This window comes from Triturus cristatus, chromosome 1_2 (genome assembly GCF_964204655.1).
Source record: "Triturus cristatus chromosome 1_2, aTriCri1.1, whole genome shotgun sequence".
NCBI lineage: Eukaryota > Metazoa > Chordata > Amphibia > Caudata > Salamandridae > Triturus > Triturus cristatus.
The window spans coordinates 284,268,897-284,281,318 of record NC_140580.1 but is presented as its reverse complement, the minus strand read 5'-3'; positions in this window follow the sequence as shown (position 1 = coordinate 284,281,318).

Here is a 12,422-nt window from a genome sequence, read left to right as displayed (position 1 = left end):
CACGAGCTCGTCAGCACAATGACTCACTGGAGAGCTATTAAACAGGAACAGGGGTGGGAGGACGCCACTTCACCTCCCAGCAAGGTGTGCCCCTGGCATTGTGGTAAATGCAGTTTCAGTTACTTGCTTGCTTCAAGAGTGTTCGAGTGTTTCACCACAGTTGGCGCAGATTGTGCAGATCTCTAGACACGTGTTTCTGGTTCTTTAACCGTCATCAGTAGAGATTACAGTTTCTGAAATTTGGGGTTTGCTGAGTAGGCTGCCAACATCTTTCTCAGGTCAGGTACCTCTCACACGCATGCGGGTGCTTCATCCATGAGTTCGTGAGCTCAATGACTCACGGAAGTACTATTAAACAGGAACAGGGGTGGGAGGCAATGATATCCTATGGAAGGAAATTCAAGTTACTGATAAGTACGCCTAGAATTACTTTTCAGGGTCAGTGCTGGGCTAAGCGATGCAGCACTGGGTTCTCTCCTGATAACAGGTGAGTAAATCTGAATTTGTTGCTCGGCTGATTTTAGAGGAATATTTGTAAGTTCCAAAACTCCACACTTAGAAACTTTTCTGCTGAAAACCACACAATGGATTCCTATGGAAGGAAATTCAAGTTACTGGTAAGTACGCTTAGAATTATTTTCAGGGTCAGTGCTGGGCTAAAAGATGCAGCCCTAGTTTCTCTCCTGATAACATGTGAGTAACTCAGAATTCGTAGTTCGGCTGATTTTAGAGGAATATTTGTAAGTTCCAAAAATCGACACTTTGAAACTTTTTCAGCAAAAAGCAGGCAATGATATCCTATGGAAGGAAATTGAAGTTACTTGTAAGTACGGATAGAATTACTTTTCAGGATCAGTACTAGGCTCAAACATGCAGCACTGAGGTCTCTCCTGATAACAGGTAAGTAAATCGGAATTCGTAGTTCGGCTGATTTTACTTCGGTCCAGCATATATAGAGCCACTTTCCTACACCATCCCCTCCCTTCCCCACTGTGCAAACACGCCCTGTGGTGCATTTTAAGTTGGGGAAATAATTCCCCTTCAATCTTGAGGGTCAGTAGATTCCAACTAGCCCACTAGGTACATCCAGTAAGCGCCACAGAGCTGCGTAGTAGACAGAGGTAAAAAGGCGCACGGCCTGCACCACCTCTCTGCAACGCAGCGCAGTGGCACTTCCTGGAAGCACCTGGTAGGCCACTTGGCCCCCAGGGTCCCTCAGGATTGAAGAGGAATTTTTTCCCCAACTTAAAACGCTCCACAGGGCGTGTTTGCACACGTCACCTCAAACACCGTCCCCTCCCTTCACCAGTGTGTAAACGCGCCCCATGGCGCATTTTAAGTTGGGAGATTGAGTCCCCTTGAATCCTGAGGGTCCCTAGGGTCAAACTAGCCCACTAGGTACCTCCAGTAAGCGCCACAGATCTGCGTTGCAGAGAGGTGCAAAAAGGGGCATGGCCTCTGAACACCTCTCTGCTACGCAGCTCCCTGTCGGATACTGCAGGTACCTCGTGGGCTAGTTGGCCCCCAGTGACCCTCAAGATTGAAGGTGAATTAATTCCTCAACTTAAAACGCGCCACAGGGTGCGTTTGCACAATGGTGAAGGAAGGGAGCGGGGCCTGAGGTGACATGTCTGCAAACACGCCCTGTGGGGCGTTTTAAGTTGGGGAATTAATTCCTCTTCCATCCTGAGGTCCCCTGGGGGCCAACTAGCCCACCAGGTACCTCCAGTATGCGCCAAGGAGCGGCATTGCAGAGAGGTGTTCAGAGGCCACGCCCCTTTTTACAACAGTCTGCAACGCAGCTCCGTGGCGCTTACTGGAGGTACCTGGTGGGCTAGTCGGCCCCCAGGGGACCTCAGGATTGAAGAGGAATTAATTCCCCAACTTAAAACGCACCACAGGGCCTGTTTGCACACATATCACCTCAGGCCCCGCCCCCTACCTTCACCACTGTGCAAACGCGCCCCGTGGCGCGTTTTAAGTTGGGGGATTAAGTCCCTTTGAATCCTGAGGGTCCCTGGGTTCCAACTAGCCCACCAGGTACCTCCACTAAGCGCCACAGAGCTGCGTTGCAGATAGGTGTAAAAAGGGGCGTGGCCTCAAAACACCTCTCTGCAAGGCAGCCCCCTGGCGCATACTGGAGGTTCCTGATGGGCTAGTTGGCCCCCAGGGACCCCCAGCATTGAAGGGGAGTTTGTTCCCCCTCTGCAAACGTGGGGGAACGATGAAAGGAGGGGGCGTGGCCTGCGGCATGATGCCGGTTTTTTTTTGGGTTTAAAGAAAGGGGCTGTGTAGCCCCCCTTCTTTTTCTATTTTTTTGGCCCTGGGGACCCCATCCCCCAGGGCCTGCCCGCAATTTTTATTTGCCCGGGGCCGGCCATTGACTTATCTTTTTTTTTTTTTACATTTTCTTAATGGGGGAGTGGGGCCGCATGGCCCCCCTCCCTGGCCACTTATGGTCCCGGGGACCCCATCCCCCGGGGCCTGGCCACCTCGTTGGGGACCGTGGGGAGCTAACATGCTGCTCCCCATGTGGAAAAGCAATCTGCTTTGCTTCATTGAAGCGAGAGCAGGTTTCTCTGCTCTCGCTTCAATGAAGCATAGCAGTTTGCAAACAGCAGTGTCCCGGGGGTGGGCACCCCCTGGGACACTGAAGGAGCCGGCCCTGGGGGGTGGCGGTCCCCAGGGCCATCATTGGCTCCAGGGGGGGCCGCGTGGCCCCCTCCCACTTAATTTAAAGCCCTGGGGGGTGGTGGTCCCCGGGGCGTGTGGGGGGGGCTTGAGGCCCCCCACACAGGTATTTTATTTATTAATGAAACCCCGGGGGTGGCGGTCCCCGGGGCTGTGGGGGGCTGTGAGCCCCGCGCAAATATGTAAATAAAGCCCTGGGGGTGTCGGTCCCCGGGGCTTGGGGGGCCTTTGAGCCCCCCCACCCATTTTTTGCAAAGCCCCGGGGGGTGGCGGTCCCCGGGACTGGGGGGGCTGTGAGTCCCCCCACATATTTCACTAAAGCCCTGGGGGGTGGCATCCTCGGGGCTGGGGGGCCCAGAGGGGCCCCCCATTACTATAAAATATTGCCCTTGGGACTTGGCCCCCCCGGGGGCTAATTGTAGACGATGCGCGGGAGCCCGCGCTTCGTTTTTTTCTCCCGGCAGCGGGATGCGCGGATCCTGAGCGCATTCCGCGATTTAAAAAAAAAATTGGGGGGTCCTTGTGGGACCCCCTGAGCAGGCCTAGGGGGTCAGGGTGTTTCTACCCAGCCCCCTTTTTGCGTTTTTTGCGGGGGGTTTTGTGCTTTCTTGTGCCTCGGTTCTACCGAGGCACAAGATGGCTGCCAACACTTCCTGATTCAGAGTGTTGGCAGCCAATTAGCATAAAGCTCGTGCTCGGGAGGATCCGCGGCCCTAGATATATCTATCTTTTTACTTTTGAATATCTCAGGAACTACTGAATGGATTTACACCATTTAACCAAAAAGCACAAGTGTGAACCAAGGGCTACCTCTTTGCCAAATTTGGTGTAATTCCGTTCAGCAGTTCGGGCTGTAGCTGTGTCAACAGGTCCTATGGGAAATTGCATGGGGAAATTGCGTTTTGGGACCCCCCTTTTTTCTCGGCCCCCGCTTGACGAATCACCACGAAACTTTCAGGATAGGAGTGGACCGGAGCTGGCGAAAAGTTTGGAAAACTTTGGGAAGATTCGTCAACCGGCGCCAATGTTATTCCCAATAGAATGTTGCGGATTTCCTATGGAAAATAGGTCCTAACTATAACTATCTACTGGTGACCGCCAGTAGATAATATATAGCTATATATATATATATATATATATATATATATATATATAGCTATATATAGCGGCACCAAAATCTTTTAAGTACTTAGGGCCTCTGAATGTCTTATTCTTGCCCTGTGTACAGCTGCTGGGCAGGGCAATAACTTCTATTACTGCTTAAACGCAGCAGTGTCACCATGCAGCATGGTCATGTACGCTGATGTGCTTTTTCAAACGAGCTGAGTCCCACATGAGTTGATTTGCAGCTCCTGCAATGTCCTACCTTCATGCTTCCTTCCACAGGTACCAGGCTGTCACCACCACCAGTGTATGAAAAATGAGACTGGTATCTCGCTTGAATTTCCTTCACTGATGTTGTGCATGAGTTTTTCAAGAAATATATTTTATGTGGGATTAGGGTTGCCACCTTTCCCCAGAGAAAGATACCAGCCATCTGATCACGTTTCAGGATTCTGCAAAGTGCCTTTGATTCTTTAGTAGAACTTTGTGTGAAGCCCTCTATATTCAATTTCAACATGGCCTTTCTGTCTTTCTTTACTTTAATTATCAGCCAGGGGTCATTGAGACAGCTGTTGAACACATTTAAAGTGTTTTCCTCCAGTGCGGTTGGTGGCTTTTGAAAGTGGTGTGAAGTATAAGTTGGGGGTGAGTGCTTTGCCACGAGCAAGCCCAACCGTCATAAGGTGAGTTTGTGGTGGTTCTTCCCACAGGAACATTTTGAAAATAGAGTGGCGAAATAGTGCATTTTGTAGATAATTTGAGGAAGCAAGAATGTTTATAAAGCAATAGTGTAAGTGCAAACTTGAAATATTTAAACAAAATAAACACATAAAAAATTCTCCATATCCTATTGAATAAAAATAGTTTTGAGTGACAAGCAAGGGTTACAATTATCTTACCTACACACAGGGTTGTCTCTGCACTGCATTTTGGTTGGTGAAGCTGAAACTCTTCATGCCATAATGATTACCTTAGTACAAGCACTAGTAATATTGATTATATACTTCTTTGACGTTAGGATTTGAAAATATTTGATTGATATGGAGGTCTTGGTTTGTTGTGAAAGTGACCACTTTCCTCTTGTTCTCAAAATAAAGGGGGCACAAATTAAGTTAATTAGAGCCCTGGCCCACTATCTACAAGTCATACATCTAGTGGAAGAGAAAGTTTTTTTAATGTCAAAGAAATCCTTAAGACGCTGAACGAGCAGAAAGTAGGGAAAGCCCCAGGGCCCAACAAAATTCCTTCGGACGGGAGGAGGAGCCTAGCGCGCATCCATGATGGTCGCGTGAGCACAGGGCTCCCCGGACCCTCGCTGCTCCTCGGAATTTATCCTGACAATATCCTGATTTGGTTTATGGAATCTGGGAGATGACGACCGGCTGAGCACGTATCTCTTTTCAGAAATTTAATCGGACCCGGGAATCCTGAGTTATCGTTGTTTGAACTTTTGGGACCCACCCGACGGAGGTGCCCGGGGCGAAGGTGAGCCGTGGGGCCGTGTCGCAGTTGAACAACAGCGGCTGCGGCGCGGTGCCAGGGGCCGCTCGGCCACTTTCGGTTGCACTTTCAGACCTCGGGGGGCTGGCCGGTGGAGCGATTGAGGTGGCGGGGTGTTTCCCTGACCTCTGCACAAAGCTTTGTCACCACCTGCCACTAGAGTGCCTATCGCCTTGGGTCCCCCCGCACCGCCATATTGTGGCCTCGGGTGAGGCGCTGGTTTCCAGGGCCGGTATCCCAGCTACTTTTGATCGGCGGTCCCCCTCGGAGTCCGTGGCCGCATGGGGGGCAAGGGGGGCCCCGAGGGGCGTAAGACTAAATCCTCCCTCCGTGGAGGATCGGTCCAGACCAACAACATGGACCGCTACACTCAGGGCAGAGGCTCTCCTGTAACGGCCGGTCCCCCCTCAGACGTCGCCGGTGGTGGCACATCCGTCTCTTCGGAACTTTCCCTACAGGACATCATGGGCGCCATTGATGGCATCAGGGAGACCATCGCCACGCAATACGAGGCCCTGGCCCGCAAGATCGATACGGTGGCGATTGATGTCACCTTAATACGGGCGGACCTCTCCAAAACAAACGAGAGGGTTCAAACTCTCGATGCGCGGACCTCCACCCTGGGTGCGGATGTGTCGGACCTGCAGGCAGCGCTTGGCGACATCAAGGTGGTCAATGAGCAGATGGCCCGGCGGCTGGAGGACTTCGAGGGACGGGCCCGACGCAACAACATCCGTGTCATCGGCGTACCGGAGTCCTCCGACGACCGCCCGGTTGACCTCCTGGTCGAGGAACTCATCCTCCAACAGCTGACCCCTGCGGGCTTGAGTAAATTTTTTGCCGTTGAACGGGCTCATCGAGTTCCGGGCGGGCGGCCACGGCCGGGGGCCCCCCCGAGGCCTATCGTGGCCAAACTGTTTTACTACAGAGACCGGGATGCGATTCTGCAGGCCTCGCGGGTCCATGGCCCGGTTCGACATGAGAACTCATCCATAAACTTTTATCCGGACTTTACTCAACTTGTCCAGAAACAGCGGATGGGATTCCAGGGGGTGAAACGTCGTCTTCGTGAGCTGGGCCTAAAGTACTCTATGCTCTACCCTGCCAAACTCCGAGTGGAACATGAGGATCGGACTGCCTTCTTTGACTCTCCTGTGGCCGTGAGTGACTGGTTGGACTCGCTGCCGGACGGAGGTGGCCGTCCCGGGCCCTCTGCGGGTGCCAACGGTGACGGGTCCCCTTTGGAGTGACTCTTGGTCCTTGATTTTGCCAATTTGCACTGCTCAGCTGGGTTGTACTTCTTTGGTTCAGTGTGTTTTGCTAGTACCTGTATGGGGGGCGGGCGGGGACGGGTCCCTTTCCTCCTCCGGGGTCTTTTTGTAGACTGGGGTTAGTTGGGCGACAGGCACACTGCAATTTGGGGGGGTTTTTTGGCCCGCAGGGGTGCAGGGTGGGGGGAGTTGGGTGTTGGGGGGGGTGGGGGGGAAGGAGGGGTTGTGTTGTAGTGTGGGTTTTGTTTGCAGGGCGAGGTATTGATTTTCTGCCACCTTTGGGACTTGTGCTACTTGCGGGGGGACCTCTGATCTATTGGAGGGGATGGGGGGGGACGGGTTGAAGCTGATGTCATGGAACGTCAATGGGTTGGGGGACCGTATCAAACGGGGTGTAGTTCTGCAGTATTTGCGTCGTCTGACTCCTGATGTGGTGTTTATCCAGGAGACGCATTTGGTTGGTAATGTCTGCCATGCAATGAACAGGGGGGGATACCGCCTCGTGGCTCACTCTGGTTTCACAACTGGCTCCAGGGGGGTGGGCATTCTCCTGCGATCCTCACTTCCGTTGGAGATCACGAGGGTGGTCTCAGATGACAGAGGGCGTTATGTTTGTCTGACTGGGAGGTGGGAGGGGCATCCCCTTGCCCTGGTCTCAATTTACGTCCCACCGGGCCTCCAGAACTCCACCTTCGCGGACTTGGGTCGAATGCTGCTTGAACTTCCGGATGGCCTTTTGCTTATGGGCGGGGATTTTAATTCGGTGGTTTCGGGTGACCTGGATCGTCACCCACCCAGGGCCCTCCCCGCTGCCCAGGCTTGGCTAGGTGGTCTGTTGGAGACCTTCGGCCTGGTGGATAGTTGGCGATTAATGCATCCGACCCAATGTCAATACACCTTTCACTCTGGGGCACATGGGAGTCTTTCTAGGTTAGACTATTTCCTTATGCCCGCGGCGCAGACGGATCGAATTCGAGAGGTCAGGCACCTGGCGAGGGGTATCTCCGATCATTCCCCGCTGTGGCTTCTCTTTGACACCGAGTCGCGGTCTGCAGGGCGGATCGCTCCCATTAACCCGTGGTACCTGCGAGACCCTACGACCCGCGAGAGTCTGGTTAAGGCTATGGACCAATACTTTCTTGAAAACGAGGGGTCTGTGTTGTCTGCAATGTCCCTGTGGGAAGCCTTTAAAACCGTAATCCGCGGACACGCCCTCTCCCAGATAGTGGTGGCTAAGAAGCTCAGGGGTGAGGCGGTGGTGAAGCTGGAGACTGACATCTCGGGGCTGGAGTCGGCCTTGGAGGCGGGTGTCACTCCGGACGGGCTCCATGCCCTCAGCCTGAAACAGTTTGAATACAGATCTCTTGTCACCGACGCTGCCAAAACTATGTATAGGGAGCAGCAGGGTCGGTTGTATGATGCCGGGGACAAGGCGGGAAAGCTGATTGCGTGGCTGGACAAGAAGGAGAGAGTGAATCGTGTGGTCCCGGAGTTGCGTGTCTCGGATGGAGTGTGTGTGACTGAGCCTGGTGAGATTGTGGAATGTTTTGCCGACCACCTCCGGACTGTGTACTCCCCGGTGACTGATAGGGATGAGGAAGATTCTCGCCTTCTCCTGAGGGACATTGCTTTGCCTGGCCTTTCTGCCGAGGACCGTGAGCAGCTGGACGCTCCCTTGTCGGTAGATGAAATCGCGACTGCGATTCGGTCCCTTCGCTCGGGCAAGGCCATGGGTCCCAACGGGCTGCCTGTTGAATTATATAAGTTGCGCCCGGATAAACTAGCGCCCTTCCTCCGTCGTATGTTTCAGGAGTCCCTTGAGGCCGGTTCCCTTCCGGTCGACCAGCGACTGGCCACGATAGTCGTGATCCCCAAGGAAGGTAAGCCACGGGACCGCTGTGCCTCTTACAGGCCTATCTCACTGCTAAATGCAGAGCCTAAAATCCTGGCTAAAGTCCTTGCCAATCGTTTGTTGAGCGTCATCTGCGATCTGATTCATCCTGATCAATGCGGCTTCATCCCACATCGCAACACCGCCCTCAACTTGCGGCGTCTCCATGGCGCCCTCGCCAGGGCAGAGTACCTCTCCGAACCGGCTGTGCTGGTTTCTTTAGATGCCACGATGGCCTTTGACACCATCGAGTGGCCATTCCTCTGGGCTGTCTTGACCAAATTCGGCTTTGGGGAGGGATTTCTTGGCTGGGTGAAGCTTCTCTACACGGGACCCATGGCTCAGGTGGTGGTTAATGGGCGGGTCTCTCGGCCCTTCGCTCTCGGTAGGGGTACGAGGCAGGGGTGCCCGTTGTCCCCTCTGCTCTTTGCTCTCGCCCTGGAGCCACTCGCCGCTTGGCTCCGCTGGGAGCCCTCGATCAGGGGGATCCGGTGGGCCCCGGGCTTTGAGGATCGGGTCTCGTTATATGCTGACGATATCCTCCTGTATCTTACCTCGCCGCGGCAGTCGCTTAACGTTCTCTTCGATGTTCTGACTTCCTACGGGAGAAATTCGGGTCTCACGATTAACTGGTCTAAATCCTGTGTCTATCCTATCTCCGGTGGCCCCCCTCTCCTGCCGCCTCGGCTTCCGATCCAAATATCTCTGTCCGGCTTTAAATACCTGGGGATACACATCTCGTTGGACCCGGTAGCTCGCTATGAGCACAATCTCCTGCTTCCACTTCGGCGTTTGAGGGAAGACACGGCTCGGTGGTGTAGGCTGCCCCTGTCCACACTGGGTCGGGCCGCATTGTTTAAAATGATGTCCCTTCCCAGGTTCCTCTATGCACTTCAGAACTCCTTCGACATCATTCCAGTGGCCTACTTTCGGGAAGTAGAGAGCCTGCAGAGGAGACTGGTGTGGGACGGACGGGCGCGTATCGCCCTGGCCAAACTCACTCTCCCCTGGTACGACGGGGGCATCGCGCTTCCCGACATTCGCAGGTATTATTGGGCCTCACAGCTATCAGCCATTAACCATGCCACGTACGCGCCTGGCTTGAACCCGGCGTATGAGATGGATAAATACCTGCTTCCCGGCGGTAACTATAACAGGGCGCTTTACTCCCGCTCGGCTGGACGGACCCTGACGGGCCCCACTAAGATCGCGGTACGGATTTGGAAGGCGGCCAATGTAGCCATGGGCTGGAGTGAGCGACTAACATGCGCTACTCCTTTATTTGCCTCCGACCGACTGGGAAGCCTCTGGACAACGAAGGGGTTTGACCGTTGGGACACGATTGGCATCAGTAGAGTGGCAGACTTATGGATGAAGGGCGCGGTTAAGACCTTCGCGGCGCTCCAGAGCGAATACGAACTCACGGAAAAGGAGTTCTTCCGATACGCCCAGGTTCGGCATGCCCTGCTCTCTGTCTTTGGGGAGGGGACCAAGATCCCGGCCTCTTCGCCCCTCGAGGACCGCATACTTGATGGTCATGTTCCCGACAGTACTATCTCCTTAATCTATAAAAAACTCATTAATAATCGGGCTGACCTATTGGTGCGCCTTCGGGAGACGTGGACGGGGGACGGGGTGGAATTAGACGACGAGGACTGGCAGTCCGCACTATCGTCCCCCAAGGAAGTTGCCATTCCAGCCCGTCTCCGCCTGGTCCAGTTAAAGATTCTCCACCGGGTGTACGTGACGGGCCCCCGTCTGGTCTCGATGGGATTCTCGGAAGATGGGCTCTGCAGGCGGGGGTGTGGGCTCAGTGCCACCTTTCTCCATATCCTTTGGGAGTGCCGGGAGGTGGCGGAATACTGGCGTCGGGTTCATGGGGTCATGGGACAAGTCACCGGGGTGGCGCTGCTGCCGGAGGTGCGTCGCTGTGTCTTGAATGTGTGGGAGCCCAATGATTATAACGCGGCGCAGACTCGGTGGGCGGCCCTGGGCTACATGATTGCTAAGAGGGATATAGCGCAGCTTTGGGGCTCCCAGCGGCCACCCACCGTGTCAGTATGGAAGGAAAACATGGACTGGTGTATGTTCAGGGAGAAGACTGTATATGTGGCCCGCGGTAAACCCGGGGCATGGGGTAGAATTTGGGGGCAATGGAACGTGTATCGTGGGGGTATCTGTACGCCCCCCCTAGTGGACATCGACATTGCCTCGTCCCCCTGACCCTTGATGGTTCCTTGCAACTGATTGTAATAATCGAATATAGATGTTCCTTTCCCGTTACCCCCCCCCCGCTCTTTCAGTACTCCCTCCTGTTGATAGCTAATTGAAGGTTTGGAGTAAAAGTCCCCCGGATGTAGCCTGACCCACGCTTTTTGCCCGTATGCCTCGCCTTTTGTTTTTTGTTGTTATTTATGTTAAATGTATGTCTCCTGCTTCTCTCGAGCTATCCTGAGCCATTTACGGGGCTGGGCCCCAGGTGTCGCCTACTGCTTTAACTAATGTACGATCCTTTCTGAATCTAGCGGCCGGCCCTGGTGGTTGTAGGCCCATGCGTGTAACTGATTTATTGTTTCAATAAAAAAAATTTGAAAAAAAAAAAAAAAAAAAATAATAATAATTCCTTCGGACATTTTTTATTGCGAACCTCAGATTTGGGGTTCTTACATTAACATTCAGTTGAATGCAATTGCAGCAGGTGCCCCTAGACCCAACTCATGGAGAGTGGCGGAAATTATCCCCATTTTTAAAAAGGGCTCAAGGCAAAACCCAGCCGATTATCGCCCCATATGCCTTATTAACAACACACACAAAATTTACAGTAAACAACTTTTGGCAAAACTTTAGGAATGGATTAATAGGGTTCTGTCACACCTCCAGGCAGACTTTATAGCTAACACAAGTACTGTGGCTCAGATCTTCTGTTTTCTGACCATATAATTGAAAACTATTGATATGGATCGGGGGCACAATATGTTGCATTTATTGATCTTTGTGCAGCTTTTGACCTTGTCCCCAGGGCAAAACTGAGAGCTTCTATGGAAAATTGGGGTTCCTATAGGGCTACTGCTGTTGATTAAGAATCTGTGAATAGACAATTTTGCCAGAGTTAGATGGGACCCAGGAGGGGGGGAAGACCACAGCAAATATTCCAATTAGGCATGGGATCCACCAGGGTTGCGTTCTTGCTCCCACTCTATTTTTATTGTTTATCAATGAATGTATCCCTTACTTAGTGGATTCTGTATATGACTCCCCCAAAATTGCCGGGTCTAAAGTGCTGTGTCTGCACTTTGCAGATGATACACTCCTTTTATCAAAAACAGTCCTGGGCCTAAATACTTTCTTGCAGAGGTTTAGCCAATTTTGCCAAGATCATGGCTAAAAAATAAATTACTCTAAAACCAAAAACATGGTATTTAGCCACAAGAAAGACTCTAGAAGGAATGTGGTCTTAAAGCAACTCAAAGGAGCTCTTCAACATCATCCAGCAGTTCACCAAACCCCCCAGCGAAGCAACGGACATCACACCTTCCCAGGACCTCTGCAACAAACTCGGCTCCTACTTCCACCTAAAGATCAAGGCACTCTTCGACAACTTCAGCGAACAGACTCCAGAAACCACCCTCCCCTCCAGCAATGACAGCCAGCCAGCCCACCATCACCACCTGGACACCGGTCACCACTGAAGACACCACCACGACCATGACAAGCACCCACTCAGGAGGCCCCATGGACTCCTGCCCGCCTCACATCTTCCACAGAGCTGCCACCCCCATCGCGCTCGAACTACGCTGCACCATCAATGCCATCTTCTAATCCAGCATTTTCCCCGACCAATGGAAGCGGGCTGAGGTCAAGTCCCATCTCTCTCCTTCCCTTCGCAGCCAAAGCCACTGAGAAATTTGTCAATGCACAACTGACCACCTTCATCGAAGAGAACGCCAGACTCTACTCCTTTCAGT